Source organism: Pelobates fuscus, chromosome 12 (genome assembly GCF_036172605.1).
Source record: "Pelobates fuscus isolate aPelFus1 chromosome 12, aPelFus1.pri, whole genome shotgun sequence".
NCBI classification, from domain to species: Eukaryota; Metazoa; Chordata; class Amphibia; order Anura; family Pelobatidae; genus Pelobates; species Pelobates fuscus.
In genome coordinates this window covers 78,264,655-78,281,258 of record NC_086328.1, presented here as the reverse complement: position 1 = coordinate 78,281,258, position 16,604 = coordinate 78,264,655, and positions in this window count along the sequence as shown.

Genomic DNA, 16,604 nt, shown 5'->3' with positions numbered 1-16,604 from the left:
CGGCTTCCAGACATTTCGTTCCTCCTGAACTCCAATTGGAGCTCTTACAGTGTCTTCACGAGAGTAAGGTGGCTGGTCATCCGGGTGTTCACAAGACGTATTCTTTGATCTCCAAGGATTTCTGGTGGCCTTCGTTACGGAAGGATATTACGGATTTTATCGGAGTTTGTGAGGTCTGTACTAAAACTAAACTACCGCATTCGCTTCCTTGTGGCCTTCTACAACCTCTGGAAATTCCTGACAAACCTTGGTCCTGTGTGGCAATGGACTTTATTGTGGATTTGCCTGTTTCTAAAAGGCACACTGTTATCCTCACCGTAGTCGATAGGTTTACCAAGATGGCACATTTCGTACCTTTGCCTAAACTCCCGACTTCTCCTGAATTGGCGGAGATCTTTGCTAAAGAGATTTTTCGCTTGCATGGGATTCCTTCGGAGATCACTTCTGATAGAGGCTCCCAATTTGTTTCACGTTTTTGGAGATCGTTCTGTTCTCAATTAGGCATCAAATTGAATTTTTCGTCCGCCTATCATCCTCAGTCTAACGGAGCTGCCGAACGAACCAACCAGAAGATTGAGCAATACTTACGTTGTTTTGTTTCCGAACACCAGGACGATTGGGTCGGTTTGATTCCTTGGGCGGAGTTTGCGCACAACAATCTCGTTTGTGACTCTACGCATTCAAGCCCCTTCTTCATGAACTATGGCTTTCATCCATCTATTCTTCCTTCGGTTTCTCCTTCCCAAGGAGTGCCGTCGGTTGATGTCCATGTGGCCAATTTGAGGAAGTTGTGGGATCAGACTCGACAGATTCTTCTACACAATTCTATACTGGTTAAGAAACATGCTGACAAACGTAGAAGGGCGGCTCCGAATTTTGTTCCAGGCGATAGAGTTTGGTTGAGTACTAGGAATATTCGCCTTAAAGTTCCTTCCATGAAATTCGCTCCTCGTTATATTGGTCCCTACAGGATCTTGACTCGAATTAACCCAGTGGCGTATCGTTTAGCTCTCCCGGCTACTTTACGCATCCCGAACTCCTTTCACGTGTCATTGCTGAAACCTCTAATCTGTAACAGATTCTCCTCCACAATCGCCCCTCCGCGCCCTGTTCAGGTGGAGGGTCAGGAGGAGTATGAGGTTAACTCCATTATTGATTCTCGTGTCTCCCGGGGGAGAGTACAATATTTGGTTGACTGGAAGGGTTATGGTCCTGAGGAGAGGAGTTGGGTACCACAAGAGGATGTTCATGCTCCTCGCCTTCGCAGGGCATTTCACTCCCGCTTTCCATCTCGCCCCGGCTCCTTCCGCCCGGTGGGCGTATCTGAGAGGGGGGGTACTGTCAGGGTACCTGAAGCCTCTACCTCTGAGAGAGGTAGAGACTTAGAAGTTTATCCGTCCGGACGGCATGTCTCCTCGGCCCCTCGCGGTTCACTCGGTCTTGCTAACGCCGGCCGCGAGGGAGTCACTTCCTTTTATAGCAGGAGGACCGGAGGTCGACGTCATGACGCCAACCCGGAACGTTCTGTCACTCAAATCTCGGGAGACGAATCAGGACTCGCCGGAGGCATGTCTTCTCTCCCTAGCCAGGATACTTAACAGTGGCTCTCTCATTTACTCATTGCCCTGTCGTGGTTCTAGTCCGCCTAGTCAAACAGTGCTTTGTTATTCTCTTGCCTTTTGGTTCTGATCCGGCTTTGGTATTTACTCTCCTGTCTTTCTGTTATCCTTGACCCGGCTTGTCTCTCGCTTACCTGTCTTCTCGTTCCCTCGACCTCGGCTTGTCTCTGACCATTCTATCGTAGTTATACGTTAAGTCCGGCCATTCTAAGGACCGGTATACGTATCTGCTACTCTTTGTACTCTGCGTGTTGGATCCCTGACCCGATCCTGACAAGGTTAGGTTAAGGTCAGCATGATATCTTCTGCGTATCCTGATACCAGGAATTCTTGGTTGTCTATTTTGACCCCATTGATTTGGGGGTGTTCACTTATAGCTTGGAGAAGTGTTTCAAGTGTCAGCACAAAGAGTAGTGGGGATAGGGGGTATCCCTGTCGGGTACCGTTGGTTATGCTGAATGACGGGCAAGTCATCCCGGTTATCTTTATTTGTGCTGTGCACGGTCGTGTATAGTGCGCGTATCGCTGTGATATATGGGGGGGCATGTTCATATGTTCTAAGCGTGCGAACATATAGGGACATTTTACACGATCAAATGCTTTCTCAGCATCGAGGGAAAGCGCTAAAGATGGTGTTTTTGCGGTTGCTAGCATCCGTATTATGTCTATGTTACGTCTCGTGTTTTCAAATAACTGTCGTCCGGGTATGAATCCTACTTGGTCGGCGTGAACTAAGTGTGTCAGGTATGGGTTCAGTCTCCCTGCTAGGATTTTGGCAAAGATTTTGCTATCATGGTTTATGAGGGAGATAGGTCGGTATGCTTCTGGTTGAGTGTGGTCTTTGCCTGGTTTTGGTAATAGAATTATGTTTGCCCGTGCGATGTCCCTGTCTGGTGGGGTTCCCGTCATTAGGTCCTGGAATAGGGATTCTAAATGTGGGATAAGTGCTTCTCTAAAGGTTTTGTATTAGCTGCCATCAAAGCCGTCTGGGCCGGGGGCTTTATTGTTTTTAAGAGAGGAGATGGCTGCGTTGATTTTATCTTTAGTAATCGGTGCTGATAGTTCTGTTATGGCTGCAGTGTGTAGTTTTGGTAGGTTTAGTCGGGCGAGAAAGTCGGTTATTTTCTGATTCGCCTCTGCGTTTGTTGTGTTGTCTTGTGGGGAATGGTTATATAACGTTGTATAAAAGGTTGAGAATGTTTGAGCTATTTTTAGTCGGGGAGGTTTTCAATGTGCCATCCGGGGCTCTTATCTTGGTGATATGCGGGTGTTGGGTTCTGGGTCGTAGCGTTGTATGGCCGGGAGAGTGGCAGTTGGCAGCGAGAAGTTTTCTGGTAGTGTGATGCCCAGAGCGCGGAAGAAGGGCGCTGGGTCCGTGCCTGGTGTGAGGATGTGAGGTCTGCCGTGTCTAAAGACCATTAATTTAAAGGGGTGCCCCCAGGCGTACCTGATTGCGTTGGTCCTGAGCAGCTCGGTGACTGGCTTCCACTCTCTTCTGCGTTGGAGGGTGATGGGAGCCAGGTCTTGGAATAAAGTGATATCTTTATCCTGATATTTTATGGGGCTTTCTCTGGCCTTCCTTAGTACTGCTTCCTTTGTCTGGAAGTGGAGAAAACGGACTATTATGTCCCTGGGTCTTGTGTTGTTGTCTTTCCAGTCATCTGTGCCAGTGCTCATCCGGTATCTCTGGCAAGAGAGGCCGCAGGATTGTGAGGAGCATGGTCGCGATTGGGCCTTTGTCCTGTTGCTCTGGTAGGCCGCGCACGCGTATGTTGTTGCGGTGCGACCTATTTGCCAGGTCCTCGAGCGCTGCCTCTGATGCTTCTAGTCGAGTGGTGAATGTGCTAACATGGGCAGCCACCATGTTGTGGGCCACTGTAGTAGTTTCTACGCGTTGCTCCAGGTCCGCGGTACGCTCACCCAGCTTGTGGACTTCCAACATCACTGCCATGGAGCTCCTGTCTATCTCTCGGGCGAGGTAGCTTTTCACCACTGCCAGCTCTGTGAGTATGTGTGGGCTGTTTCGGATGCGGCTGAGCTGTGGGGCTGAGGTGAGCTCGAGTTTGCTGGTTTTATTTATTTATTTAATTTAATTTAATTTAATTTTTTTAATTTTTTTATGCACTTTATAAAACAACCTTTTTTTTTATGAACTTTATAAAACAACCTTTTTTTTTTTTTTGTTTTGGTTTTAAAAACAACTGTAAGGAAACCAAGTTTAACCAAACCGAGTTCGGTAGTTTCCTCCCGGACGGTCAGAGCCTAAAGTAGCGAGAGTCCGGTTCGGTAGTTACAGGAACGAAATCCATACGGAATATAACAGCTGCATAAGATAATTCCCTTGTTACAGCATACGAATTCCAAATAACAGTCAGAGTCCAGGTTCAGGATACAAGCAGAACTAACGTTTATTCACACACATGGCTTTTTATGCAGGTCCCCATGCAAGGGGACATCCCACAGGGAGGAGTAACATTCATCCAATCCCGAACAGTAAAAATATAAAACACACCCAATACAAACAGGCAGTTCCCTCCCCTAGTCCTGGAGATAATCAGGTCTGATATAGTAACAACCTAATTATCTCCAGGCTGAAAATTCACTATTTTCCCCAATTTCTGGAACACCCCTTTATACCTGGGGTATCCCCACAAATACTATATCCCCTGATAGCCCCGATCCGGGTGACCAACATATCCAAATTTCACCCGGATCAGTTCAGGGGTTCGCAAAAAGTATGGAAGTCCTTTGTGACCGGTCCACTGGGGGCGGACTGCCCAAAATAGTTCCAGAGGTTCGTGTGGTTTTGCCGGTCACTTCAGAAAAAGGGAAGAAATGCATAAAAGTACCGAATGAATTCCCCTGGCTCCTAGCAGCGATTGTTCCCCTCATTCGTGTGCATATTTGTACCGAATAGCGCTCTCCTAGCTAATCGGTATCACTAGTTCCAGCGTTCGCATGATGGAGACCGGTGATTGGGAAGTCGAGTGTCCGATTTTAGTTCCAGACACTCGACGACCAAGTCCCGCTGCCTTTGTTTGGCGAAAAAAAGATGGCCGCGGTTTTCTCTGCCACGTGGCGTTCGACAGTACGAACGCTGACCGCACACATAGAGGGTGAAAGTGATGCCGGCTTTGAAGTTAAGTGAGCCAGGGGTGGTCTCTGTTCGGCAGTCCCATCTGCCGAATGAAAAGTACACAAAAAAGCAAGAACTATGCAACAAAATATCGAATAATATAGTCATTTCTTCACACTGCTCCCCTATAAGTCCATAGGTCGGCATACCCGCCTAGACCCTGTCGGGTTGGCTTGGGGATGTCCGAGAAAAGTAGCGGTTTAGGAGTCCAGTTCGGTCTGGCGTGACAGGCCATCCGCATTACCATTTTGTTTTCCGGGCCGGTACTGCATAGTAAAATTATAAGGTTGAAGGGCTAGGCTCCACCGTAATAGCCTGGGATTGTCTCCAGCTACCCGGTTAAGCCATACCAGGGGGTTGTGGTCCGTCATAAGGGTAAATGCCCGCCCATACAAATAGGGCTGTAGCTTCTTGAGTGCCCACACGAGGGCCAAGCATTCTTTTTCTACGGTGGCATAGCTGACTTCTCGGGGTAACAGTTTACGGCTGAGGTATGCCACCGGGTGTTCCATGCCGTCTGTGCCCACTTGGCTTAGCACGGCTCCCAGTCCGAACATGGAGGCATCTGTGTGTACAAGAAATTGTTTAGTGTAGTCGGGTGCTGCCAACACAGGAGCCTCACTCAATGCCGCTTTAAGCTTCTGGAAAGCGTCCGTGCACTCTGGGGTCCAGGAAACCTGTTTGGGGAGGGCCTTTTTGGTAAGGTCGGTGAGGGGTTTGGCCAGGGCGCTGTACTCTGGGACAAACTTTCTATAATAACCGGCCGTCCCTAAGAAAGCTAGTACCTGGGTTTTGGTCCTAGGTTGGGGCCAGTTCGCTATGGCCTCTACCTTCGCTGGCTCTGGACGCTGTCTACCGGAGCCCACCCTGTGGCCGAGATACTGTACCTCGGCCAGACCTACGTGACATTTGTCGGGTTTTAACGTGAGCCCTGCGAGGTGGATTCGTTGGAGTACCCTGGACACATGGCCCAGATGGTCTCCCCATGTGCGGCTGTAGACGGCAATATCGTCTAGATACGCGCATGCGAAGTCCTGAAACCCCTCCAGGAGCCTATCGGCCATCCTCTGAAAGGTAGCCGGGGCATTCTTCATCCCAAAGGGCATAACCTTGAATTGGTATAGCCCGAAAGGGGTGACGAATGCCGACTTGGGGATGGCCGCAGGCTCCAAGGGGATCTGCCAATAACCTTTGCACAGGTCCAGGGTAGTCAAGTAGTTCCCCCCCGCCATACGGTCTAAGAGCTCATCTATTCTGGGCATGGGGTAGGCGTCTGTTATGGTACGATCGTTAAGCCTCCGATAGTCTACACAGAAGCGCGTGGTACCGTCGCGCTTCGGTACTAGTACTACCGGGGAGGCCCAAGGACTTTGCGAGGGTTCTATTACCCCTAACTGTAACATATCCCTTAACTCGGTGAGCATACTCTCACGCACTGCTTCCGGGATCCGATATGGTTGTTGCCGCAGTGGCGTCTCTCCCTGGGTTTCCACGCGGTGTACCGCAGCGGAGGTATAGCCTGGGGTGGCTGAAAACATCTCTTGGTATCTCTGCAGCAGTTGCGTGGCCTCACCTTTCTCCAGGGGGTTTAAATTTTGACCCAAGCTTACTTGGTCAATAGTACAGGGAGCGGTGTCTAGTAAATCGGGGAGGGGTAGTCCCTCACTATCTTCTGTGGCGGGCGCACACACGGCGCCCACATCCTCTGTTCTCTCAAAGTATGGTTTGAGCATATTCACATGGAAGGCTTTGGTCAGCCTTTCATCTGAGCATTTGCTCACGATGTAGGTGGTCTCGCTAACCCGTTCTACTACCTTAAATGGTCCCTGCCATGCGGCTTGTAGCTTATCCTTTTTAACTGGCCTCAAAGCTAACACCTTCTGCCCTAATTCTAGTACTCTATCTTGGGCTCCCCTATCGTACCATTTCCTCTGGTCCTCCTGGGCCGTCTGCAGGTTCTCCCGAACCGATGCGGTGAGCGCCCGCAGACGGTCCCGGAACTCCAGAACATACTGGACGATAGGGACTCCCCCCTCGTCTGTATTGCCCTCCCAGTGCTCCCGTACGAGCTCCAGTGGGCCCCGAACTTTTCTCCCATACAGGAGTTCGAAGGGGGAAAACCCAGTGGAGGCCTGGGGCACCTCACGGTAGGCAAACAGAAGGTGGGGGAGGAATTTTTCCCAGTTCTTGTGGGACTCCGTAAAGGTTTTTAGCATCTGTTTTAGAGTGCCATTGAAACGTTCACAGAGCCCGTTAGTCTGGGGATGGTACGGGGCGCTGAACAGGGGTTTCACTCCACAGCTCTGCCACAATTGTTGTGTCAGGGTAGCCGTGAACTGAGTTCCCCGATCGGATAGGATCTCTTGTGGGAAACCTACTCGGGTGAAAATCTGAATAAGGGCTTCGGCCACGGTCTCTGCCTCTATATTGGTGAGGGCGACTGCCTCCGGGTACCTAGTGGCGTAGTCGACCACGGTTAGTATGAACTTTTTGCCCGACTGGCTGGGTCGGCTGAGGGGTCCTATTAAATCTACCGCTACTCGGTGAAAGGGCTGTTCTATAATGGGCAATGGGTGAAGTTTGGCCTTCCGAAGGTCTCCCCTTTTTCCCACCCTTTGGAAGACGTCGCACGTCCTGCAGTAATACTTGAGGTCCTGGGTGACCCTGGGCCAGAAGAAGGTTTGGGTTAACCTGTCTCTTGTCTTTTTAACCCCTAAATGTCCTGCTAGGGGAATGTCATGACTGAGTTTTAACAACTCAGCCCGGAATTTACGGGGTACAATTAATTGTCTTTTGATGACCTGGGTGGCCCCCTGTCCCACCCCCTCGGTCACTCTATACAGTAACCCCTTATACCACTCAAACTTTTTGTGCGGGTTGTTCCCTGGGGTAACGGCCGCTGCCTTCCTATAACCCTCTAATGTGGGGTCGGTACGCTGCTCTTGTTCAAACCCCTGGGGGGTATCCCAGAAAGGAAAGGTAGGATCGGGTAAGGGGGGTATTTCGACTCTTACCTGGTTTTCCTCAGAGTGCAGCGGAGCTTCCAGTCTGGCTTGAGCTCGGGTGGTAACTGGGTATGCCTCGGCAGGGGGGTCTTGGGCCAGTTGGGAGGTCAAGCATCCTACATCATTCCCCAACAAAACCTCGGCGGGTAGTTCTTGCATAATCCCCACCTCCAGCTGTTTGGACCCGGAACCCCAATCAACAAGGATATTAGCGGTGGGCAGTTTGTGAATAGCGCCCCCAGCCACCCTCACAGCGACTGTGCGTCCGGTGCGAGCTTGCGCTCTGATCGTGTGAGGTTGCACCACAGTCAAAGTAGCCCCAGAGTCTCTCAGAGCCCGGGCCCCCACGCCATCTACGGTAATCCATTGGCGGTGGTGGTCCCGGTTGTCACCCCCAGCTTGAACTGGGTTGACCTCGTGTAATACACTCCACTGTTCTTCTTGGTTAGGAACACCGGTTGTGCCTTCCTGTTGCACACAATGAGCAGCTGCCCTGGGTTGTTGTGGGGGTTGCCTTTCCCAGCTTCCCCGGTTTAAGCGAGGGCACTGATTCTTGTAATGCCCTGGTTGCTTGCAATAATGGCACACTGCAGGAGGACGTGGTGTGTTTGCTGGGTTCGGTGAAGGGTTACTCATGGAGGGTCTAGGAGGGGTAGGGGTTGTTGGAGCCTGGTAGTTAGGCTTAAAAGGTGGTCTGCTCACCCCTTGCTCCTTCCTCCTATTATCTTGATACTCATCCGCTAGCCTGGCGGCTTCCTCCACAGTTTTTGGTTTTCTATCTTTAACCCAGTCTTTTATGTCCTCTGCAGAGTGATTAAAAAATTGCTCCAGTAACATAAGTTGCAAAGCATCCTCCAGAGTGGTTGCTTGGCAGCCCTTCATCCAATTGCGGGCCGCCCATTGTAGCCGAAAAGCCCATTCCGTATGGGAATCTCTCCCAGTCTTCCTCAGCTCTCTAAATTTTTTCCGGTATGCCTCCGGAGTTACAGCATATCTGGCCAACAAAATGTCTTTTACTTTTTCATAATTATGTATGTCCCCCTCAGGTACTGCTCGCAGCGCCTCGGCTGCTCTACCGGACAATTTACTGCTAATGACTGCAGCCCATTTCGTGGAGTCTAATCCCTCCAGCGCACATTGACGTTCAAAGTCTTGCAAGTAACTGTCAATTTCCATCTCATTGTCATTAAACGATTTAAAGGCTGCATAATTTACCTTCTTTGGTATCTCCCCAGTACTTCCCGGGGAGTGCAGTAAATCTCCTTGTGCCGGCCTATCCCGGTCCTCTCGTTCTTTTTGCGCTTGTCTGGCTTGTGCCATGACCTGCAAAAGCGCCTCTGTAGTTGGGTTGGGTCCCAATAGACTGACCATCCATCGGATGTCCTTTTGCATCACGGTTTCTTCCTCTTGATCCATCTCTGTATTACTGGTATTATCGCTCTGTATTAATTCCGCAATTAACGTGGCTTTTGTCTTGTTACTTGCCACTCTGCCTCGAGCTTCCAGTAAATCTTTTAGTGTGGTTCTTTTAAGTAGCTGGTACTGCTGAGCCATTCATTCCCTTGCTTGGTTTGTAACGTCCATTCGGGATTCGAATCCCTCCGCTTGCCACCAGTTGTAAGGAAACCAAGTTTAACCAAACCGAGTTCGGTAGTTTCCTCCCGGACGGTCAGAGCCTAAAGTAGCGAGAGTCCGGTTCGGTAGTTACAGGAACGAAATCCATACGGAATATAACAGCTGCATAAGATAATTCCCTTGTTACAGCATACGAATTCCAAATAACAGTCAGAGTCCAGGTTCAGGATACAAGCAGAACTAACGTTTATTCACACACATGGCTTTTTATGCAGGTCCCCATGCAAGGGGACATCCCACAGGGAGGAGTAACATTCATCCAATCCCGAACAGTAAAAATATAAAACACACCCAATACAAACAGGCAGTTCCCTCCCCTAGTCCTGGAGATAATCAGGTCTGATATAGTAACAACCTAATTATCTCCAGGCTGAAAATTCACTATTTTCCCCAATTTCTGGAACACCCCTTTATACCTGGGGTATCCCCACAAATACTATATCCCCTGATAGCCCCGATCCGGGTGACCAACATATCCAAATTTCACCCGGATCGGTTCAGGGGTTCGCAAAAAGTATGGAAGTCCTTTGTGACCGGTCCACTGGGGGCAGACTGCCCAAAATAGTTCCAGAGGTTCGTGTGGTTTTGCCGGTCACTTCAGAAAAAGGGAAGAAATGCATAAAAGTACCGAATGAATTCCCCTGGCTCCTAGCAGCGATTGTTCCCCTCATTCGTGTGCATATTTGTACCGAATAGCGCTCTCCTAGCTAATCGGTATCACTAGTTCCAGCGTTCGCATGATGGAGACCGGTGATTGGGAAGTCGAGTGTCCGATTTTAGTTCCAGACACTCGACGACCAAGTCCCGCTGCCTTTGTTTGGCGAAAAAAAGATGGCCGCGGTTTTCTCTGCCACGTGGCGTTCGACAGTACGAACGCTGACCGCACACATAGAGGGTGAAAGTGATGCCGGCTTTGAAGTTAAGTGAGCCAGGGGTGGTCTCTGTTCGGCAGTCCCATCTGCCGAATGAAAAGTACACAAAAAAGCAAGAACTATGCAACAAAATATCGAATAATATAGTCATTTCTTCACAACAACCTTCTCACCCTCGTTTTTACATTTAAATAATTTAAATGGACTCATCACCCTTATAACATCACTCCCATACTTTTGAATCCTAATTTTTAAAAGTGTTTAAAAATTGTCTCTGATTGGCCAATTACACTTTTGGCGCAATTTTCAAATTAACATAGCCCTATTTAAACAACCCCTGCCAGGTTACTACTTTTATCCCATTCTGAAGAAGCCACTTATGGTGAAACGCGTTTATGGTTATTAATTCTGTATTTTATTGTGTATTTTAGATCAATAAAAGTTTTTTGGCTACTTTATTGTACCAATCCTCTTTTTATTGTACTCTCTATGCACTTTAAACTTTTTTTTACCTATTCCTGGCATTTTAACCTTTCCTGGTTACTTTTACTTCCACTGGCAATTTTAAAGTTCCAGTACTCCAAGAAATCCTAGGTGGGGATCATACCACCAGCGCCTATCCATAGAGTAGTACCTCTGCTCTATCTTTGTGAGTATTATTTTATTTCCTCTACTACTCTCTTAACCTATCACAATTGAGAGCACTATTTCTGCTTTTTATTTTTCTATATTGGAGCCTTGGATCACCAGACGGTTACATAGTTACATAGTTAGATAGCTGAAAAGAGACTTGCGTCCATCAAGTTCAGCCTTCCTCACACCTGTTTTTTGCTGTTGATCCAAAAGAGAAAAAAAAAAAAAACCAGTTTGAAGCACAATTTTGCAACAAGCTAGGACAAAAAATTCCTTCTTGACCCCAGAATGGCAGTCAGATTTATCCTTGAATCAAGCAGTTATTACCCTACATTGAAAGATTATATCCTTGAATATTCTGTCTTTGCAAGTATGCATCTAGTAGCTGTTTGAACATCTGTATGGACTCTGATAAAACCACTTCTTCAGGCAGAGAATTCCACATCCTGATTGTTCTTACAGTAAACAACCCTTTCCTTTGCCTTAGACGAAATCTTCTTTCTTCCAGTCTAAACGCATGGCCTCGTGTCCTATGTAAAGTCCGGTTTGTGAATAGATTTCCACACAATGGTTTGTATTGGCCCCGAATATATTTGTATAATGTTATCATATCCCCTCTCAGGCGACGTTTTTCTAAACTAAATAGGTTTAAATTTGTTAACCTTTCTTCATAGCTGATATGTTCCATTCCTTTTATTAATTTTGTAGCCCGCCTCTGCACTTTTTCTAGTGCCATGATATCCCTCTTTAGAACAGGTGCCCAAAATTGCACAGCATATTCAATATGTGGTCTTACCAGTGATTTATAGAGAGGCAAAATGATATTCTCGTCCCGAGAATGAATGCCCTTTTTCATGCATGACAATACCTTACTGGCCTTGGCCACTGCTGATTGACATTGCACATTGTTGCATAGTTTGTTGTCTATAACAATTCCCAAGTCCTTTTCGTGTGTTGTTATCCCTAATTCGCTTCCATTAAGGGTATACGTTGCTTGTGTATTCTTTACGCCGAAGTGCATAACTTTGCATTTTTCAACATTAAATTTCATCTGCCATTTGAGTGCCCAGTCCTCCAGTCTATCTAAATCCTTCTGCAGCAAAGTAATATCTTGCTCACATTGTATTATTTTACAAAGTTTTGTGTCATCTGCAAACACTGAAACATGACTTTCAATGCTGTCTTCAAGATCATTTATAAAAATGTTAAATAGAAGGGGTCCCAGAACAGACCCCTGAGGGACACCACTTGCCACCTCTGTCCAGCTTGAAAATTTACCATTAACGACAACTCTTTGTATTCTGTTTTTAAGCCAATGTTCTACCCAAGAACAAGCATTTTCATCGAGACCGATTTCCTTGAGTTTGAACACTAATCTTTTGTGTGGAACTGTATCAAATGCCTTGGCAAAATCCAAATAGATCACATCCACTGCAACACCCTGATCTATACTTCTACTTACTTCTTCGTAGAACGCAATCAAGTTAGTTTGACATGACCTGTGCTTCATAAAACCGTGCTGATTTTTGCTGATAACCATATTCTTCTCAAGGAATTCTTGAATATTATCCCTTAATAATGACGGACGTATCGCCGCTACAAATCCTATAAGCGGGGATTATATCGCTGTACGCTATCCACACCAGAGCTGGCCATAGCTCCCTCAAATGTGAGTTTTTTTACCTCTTCTTATCTGCACACTGAACCACATCAAAATTTAGAGCACTATTGTCGCTTTCTGTCTTTCTTTTCCGAGTTCTGGACTACCAGACGGTGTTGACGGAGACCCCCTCCCTACATATCCTATAAGCGGGGATTCTACCGCTGTACGCAATCCACACCAGAGCTGGCCATAGCTCTCTTGAATGTGAGTTCTCTACATTTTGTTACCTATCACACCCTGAACTTTCATACTATACCATTAGTCGCCTCTACCTCTCTTGTATTTACATATACGGAACGGTCTACACTAGACGCATCCACAGAGGAACTCTATCAAGTATCCTAGACCATCTATTGGCACCCTATCAATACTTTACTGGACTATCTACCCTTATTTGGCACAGCCCTTCCATATCTTCGAGTTTGCTGGTGAGCCTGGAGCTCGCGGGCTGGAACCGCCACCATCTTGGGTGTCTTGGCGAGGCGTGCGGGAGGCCGCAAAGAGTTCAGGTACCGTGGCGGCCGTGTCCGTTTTTTGTCCGGTTTCCTCGGTAAGCGTTTGTCCATGGTGGATTAGGAATCGCGATAGGTGGATTTTTTTAGGGTTGATGGCTTTTGTTAGTGTTTGGTAGGGGGTAGGGGGTCAGCGAGGAGCTCTAGGCTTGCACGTTCAGCTTGGTTACCGGTCAAGCCACGTCCCTCCATTTTTTACTTTTTAAAAGTTTTTTTCTAACGTTTAGTGTTATTTTGAGCTTTTAACAACGTATTTTACTATTTTAAAACTTTGTTTAAACTTTTCAAAAGTTTTTTTTTTAACTTTTTTTTTAAACTTTTAACCCCTAACTAGCCTAACAGTAAATCCACCAATTTCCCCACTAACTAACTAACTAAATATAACCCCTGAGGATTAAAAAATGTAATTAAAGTTAACCCTCAGGGGTTAAAAGAAAAAAAAATCAGATTGCAGTGAAATACTGTGATCTGTATTTTGATCACTGAACACAGTGATCAAAGGACAGAGAAAGGGTTACATTTTATTTGAAAGAGGTGTGGGGGTGTGGGAATTTATTATAACACTTTTTTTTTTTACAGCCAGAGACAGATCAGTCCTATACTTTCATATTTTCCCAGCCGCTGGGGTACAGTAAGCTTGACCGAGAGCTACCACAAATTGCTCTGGAAATCCCAATTGGATCGCGCAACCACCGCGATCCGCTAAAAATTTGAACTGAGCGCTCTCAGTCCCAGGACCATATTTCAGAGAATTAATTGGAGGGTTTATAGAGGAGAGGGAGAAGCAGGGCCGTCTTTTTGCATGGGCACTGTAACAGATTCCATATACTCTGACTGAGTACATCCGTTGTGATTCTCCCATTTTCCAAGCGAAGGAGTGATTAGAACGCTTGGTAACCCAAATATTAGCCTAGACTTGATGAAGTGTACAACAGGATCTGTTTATTGAAGGCCAGATGCACAGAACCACCCAGGGGTCTCGATCCACAGTAATGTAAAACATAAGCCCAGCCCGGCGTTGCTATGTCTGGGGGATAATGGTATCTCCCAGGCACAGGAAGCCGGCACACAAAAAAGCCACAAAATACACAGAACACAGTGATGCATTGTGACGGACCGACTGCACCCTCACCGGGTTCCTCTGTCAATCACTGCTTCCTAGTATTGCTGAGTACCATAAGCACTGCGCTGAAGCACCATAACCACTGCAATCCCCACAAGCCGCCACAGCTTGGTTGGGGTCTCGCTGTCTCCTACCCACCCTGGACCTACGACAAGGCTCCAGGTTCCAGTGGGTGAACCTCTCTCGCTCCAGAGAGTCAAGCAAGAAACCGCTCTTACAAGAGCTTAGTGATTATACTCAGTGGTTATATAGTTATTATAGCAGCCCCCAGAGTGTAGTTCTCCAATCCCCCAAACATAAGCCGAGACTTCATGAAGGTGCAAGATGATCTGAGAGTTTAATGGTACAGGTTGGATTTTTATACAACTTTTCAGGCCAGAGGAACACCCAGTGGACCTGATTGGGCACAGGACACAAATTGTACAGACCAATAGCAACAATGTAACAATGACACTCCCACATACAGCACACAACCCCTCCCCTCTGCCTGTGATACAATTAATCAGTCATGATTCCCATTTATTCCAGAAGTTGTGTCCTTAAGGGGTTAAGGTAGATAATGTCATAACGTAATTATCCCCAAGCATAAAAAGCACATATTTCACAAAGTCCCATAAGTACCCCAAAATACAGCATATCCCCCAAAAATCACCCAGATCAGAGCAGGGGTTAATAATTTTCATGAAAGTCGCTTTTTGACCGGCCGCAAGCAAGCGTGGCTTCATGCACAAAAAAGTTCCCTAAGTGCACTAAGTCAGTGTTGAAGTGTGTTCAGTAGATTATTTCTACCGAATGGTGCTCTGTTCGTGCATATTTAGCTGAACCTAACTGGAGGTGGAAGTTCCAGCGGTGTTCGTGCCGTTGAGTGTCCGATTTGAATTTCATGCGTTCGATGACAAATAACCGCTGGACGCGTTCAATTAAACAAGATGGCCGCTGCCACCTGTTCGACTATACAAACAGCGACTACCCAGCCGTTCGTCAATTTGGCTGTGGTTAACTCCCAGCCTGGGGGGTAAATGAGCTAAACACTTCACTTGTGTGTAGTCCGACTGTTTGTTCGGAAACAAACACCATAAGTAGAATCCATTTGGTAGCCCCATATACCGAACCGCAGAGGGGAAAAGGCATGAACAAAGCCTGTCCACAGTGCTGAAGCCAGGTATAATACATGTGGGCCATTGTCCTGGGCCAAGAGGCTGGCAAACAAGCCTCTCCAAAAACTTGTGGCAAACTCACTGGTAAAGGAGAGTTTATCACATGCATCCCCACATGGTCCGAGCTATGCTCCATGCAAATTTTGAAGTGATTGGATGTACAGACCCCGAGAAATCATTGTGTAAAGTCTAGGCTCTGTACATACCCGAAAACAGTTCCCAACAATCACGTGGTTTAGGACGGTGAAAGCATCAGATAATTCGGAGAAAGGGAGCAGACATCTAGTGGCCAATCAGCATTCAGGGAGGGGAAGTGTTTTGCCGACCAATCGGGAGAAAGGGCGCAAAACCAATTTGAATGATAGCGCTTCTCCCATTGGCCGGCACAGACTCTGCGGCTGTGAAGCCGCTTGCTAGTTGCAGAGTGTCGGCTAGAGCTTACGTCTCTCCCTGGTGGATGGCACCAGAGAGAGCGTTCTTTGGGGGACACGGTTCTTTACAGGCACGTTCGGCACTTGCCCTGGGGCCCCACAAGCATGGGGACCACAGTGTGACACCTATGTGCCCAGGCTGACAGCAGATATCTTTTGATCTCCCTTGTCAGCCCACTGAGAACCGGCCCTGCTTGCTTGGGTCCCTCTCGGGCCGGTAACTGGCCCAAAGGCCCTTTGTTGGTGAGAGGGAGTGAGAGGACTCAGGGCTGCATGAGAGGGTGGACCTAGGATGCATTTCCCCCCCTGAGCATGCTGGTCTGAGCATTAACACAGCAATGTTTCAACACAGCATTAGGCTCGCGGGACAAGTGAATATAGCCTGCAGCCAGAGGAGCTGCAGGCTGAAGGTCTGTAGTACTCACCACTGGACCACCAGGGCTGGTTGTGTCCCTCCTACTTCACAAAAGGTACGAATAAGGGGGGACATAAAGCTTTTTTTTTACATTTATTTTAAATAAAAATAACAAAAATCCCTATGCACCCCCATTTCCCCCACATACAGCACCCCTCAAACACAGCCCTCATCACACACACACAGCACACACAGTTTGTGCATATTCTGCATTCTGTGTATTCAACAGTCTGTGTGTGTATTCAACAGTCTTTGTGTTTGTATTGTAGGCATGTACTGCATTTCTTTGAGGTACCAATAAATATAAGCTTAATTTTATTGATAATTTTCAATTTTTATTTTTTCTGTGAGTGGTTGGGTAGACAGGAACCCAGTGCACTGCTTTGCCCAGGGGCCCGTAATG